The sequence below is a fragment of the Panulirus ornatus genome, chromosome 70 (assembly GCF_036320965.1).
Source record: "Panulirus ornatus isolate Po-2019 chromosome 70, ASM3632096v1, whole genome shotgun sequence".
Taxonomy (NCBI): Eukaryota; Metazoa; Arthropoda; class Malacostraca; order Decapoda; family Palinuridae; genus Panulirus; species Panulirus ornatus.
The window spans coordinates 708,097-711,225 of NC_092293.1; positions in this window are offsets into that span (position 1 = coordinate 708,097).

Here is a 3,129-nt window from a genome sequence, read left to right on the forward strand (position 1 = left end):
AACTACCTGCAGCCTTGTTATCCCACAACATAGTAACTATCTGCAGCCTTGTTATCCCACAACATAGTAACTACCTGCAGCCTTGTTATCCCACAACATAGTAACTACCTGCAGCCTTGTTATCCCACAACATAGTAACTACCTGCAGCCTTGTTATCCCACAACATAGTAACTACCTGCACCTTGTTATCCCACAACATAGTAACTACCTGCAGCCTTGTTATCCCACAACATAGTAACTATCTGCAGCCTTGTTATCCCACAACATAGTAACTATCTGCAGCCTTGTTATCCCACAACATAGTAACTACCTGCAGCCTTGTTATCCCACAACATAGTAACTACCTGCAGCCTTGTTATCCCACAACATAGTAACTACCTGCAGCCTTGTTATCCCACAACATAGTAACTATCTGCAGCCTTGTTATCCCACAACATAGTAACTATCTGCAGCCTTGTTATCCCACAACATAGTAACTACCTGCAGCCTTGTTATCCCACAACATAGTAACTACCTGCAGCCTTGTTATCCCACAACATAGTAACTACCTGCAGCCTTGTTATCCCACAACATAGTAACTACCTGCAGCCTTGTTATCCCACAACATAGTAACTATCTGCAGCCTTGTTATCCCACAACATAGTAACTATCTGCAGCCTTGTTATCCCACAACATAGTAACTACCTGCACCTTGTTATCCCACAACATAGTAACTACCTGCAGCCTTGTTATCCCACAACATAGTAACTACCTGCAGCCTTGTTATCCCACAACATAGTAACTACCTGCAGCCTTGTTATCCCACAACATAGTAACTACCTGCAGCCTTGTTATCCCACAACATAGTAACTATCTGCAGCCTTGTTATCCCACAACATAGTAACTACCTGCAGCCTTGTTATCCCACAACATAGTAACTACCTGCAGCCTTGTTATCCCACAACATAGTAACTACCTGCAGCCTTGTTATCCCACAACATAGTAACTACCTGCAGCCTTGTTATCCCACAACATAGTAACTACCTGCAGCCTTGTTATCCCACAACATAGTAACTATCTGCAGCCTTGTTATCCCACAACATAGTAACTATCTGCAGCTTTGTTATCCCACAACATAGTAACTACGTGCAGCCTTGTTATCCCACAACATAGTATCTACCTGCAGCCTTGTTATCCCACAACATAGTAACTACCTGCAACCTTGTTATCCCACAACATAGTAACTATCTGCAGCCTTGTTATCCCACAACATAGTAACTATCTGCAGCCTTGTTATCCCACAACATAGTAACTACCTGCAGCCTTGTTATCCCACAACATAGTAACTACCTGCAGCCTTGTTATCCCACAACATAGTAACTACCTGCAGCCTTGTTATCCCACAACATAGTAACTACCTGCAGCCTTGTTATCCCACAACATAGTAACTATCTGCAGCCTTGTTATCCCACAACATAGTAACTATCTGCAGCCTTGTTATCCCACAACATAGTAACTACCTGCACCTTGTTATCCCACAACATAGTAACTACCTGCAGCCTTGTTATCCCACAACATAGTAACTACCTGCAGCCTTGTTATCCCACAACATAGTAACTACCTGCAGCCTTGTTATCCCACAACATAGTAACTATCTGCAGCCTTGTTATCCCACAACATAGTAACTATCTGCAGCCTTGTTATCCCACAACATAGTAACTACCTGCAGCCTTGTTATCCCACAACATAGTAACTACCTGCAGCCTTGTTATCCCACAACATAGTAACTACCTGCAGCCTTGTTATCCCACAACATAGTAACTACCTGCAGCCTTGTTATCCCACAACATAGTAACTACCTGCAGCCTTGTTATCCCACAACATAGTAACTATCCTGCAGCCTTGTTATCCCACAACATAGTAACTACCTGCAGCCTTGTTATCCCACAACATAGTAACTACCTGCAGCCTTGTTATCCCACAACATAGTAACTACCTGCAGCCTTGTTATCCCACAACATAGTAACTACCTGCAGCCTTGTTATCCCACAACATAGTAACTATCTGCAGCCTTGTTATCCCACAACATAGTAACTATCTGCAGCCTTGTTATCCCACAACATAGTAACTACCTGCAGCCTTGTTATCCCACAACATAGTAACTACCTGCAGCCTTGTTATCCCACAACATAGTAACTACCTGCAGCCTTGTTATCCCACAACATAGTAACTACCTGCAGCCTTGTTATCCCACAACATAGTAACTACCTGCAGCCTTGTTATCCCACAACATAGTAACTACCTGCAGCCTTGTTATCCCACAACATAGTAACTACCTGCAGCCTTGTTATCCCACAACATAGTAACTATCTGCAGCCTTGTTATCCCACAACATAGTAACTACCTGCAGCCTTGTTATCCCACAACATAGTAACTTCCTGCAACCTTGTTATCCCACAACATAGTAACTATCTGCAGCCTTGTTATCCCACAACATAGTAACTTCCTGCAGCCTTGTTATCCCACAACATAGTAACTACCTGCAGCCTTGTTATCCCACAACATAGTAACTACCTGCAGCCTTGTTATCCCACAACATAGTAACTACCTGCAGCCTTGTTAGGTTTCTACTGTATATATGTCACACAGTCGTAAGTAGTTTAACATATTGACATGATTCACCAACACCTACACAAACATTAATGATCAATAAAACCTCCATCATGATGTGGTATGTTTGACATACACACTTCACTATCACTTATACCGTCACAGTGGACGAGTCTGAAGGATTGATTATCGTACCCTGGCAACCTACCAGACGCACTGGTAGGTTGCCAGGGTACGATAATTAAACCTTCAGACTCGTCCAGCAGCACGACTATAGATGTGTAAATGATGTGTGGCGACTGTATGATGGGCTTTATGTTTCACACACGAGGCACAACATGTGGTGGTCAGCCACGAGCAGGAGTGGATGTGTCACTGCTGGATGATTGTTGGCCTGGATGATGATGGTCAGCCACCAGCAGGAGTGGATGTGTCACTGCTGGATGATTGTTGGCCTGGATGATGATGGTCAGCCACCAGCAGGAGTGGACGTGTCACTGCTGGATGATTGTTGGCCTGGATGATGATGGTCAGCCACG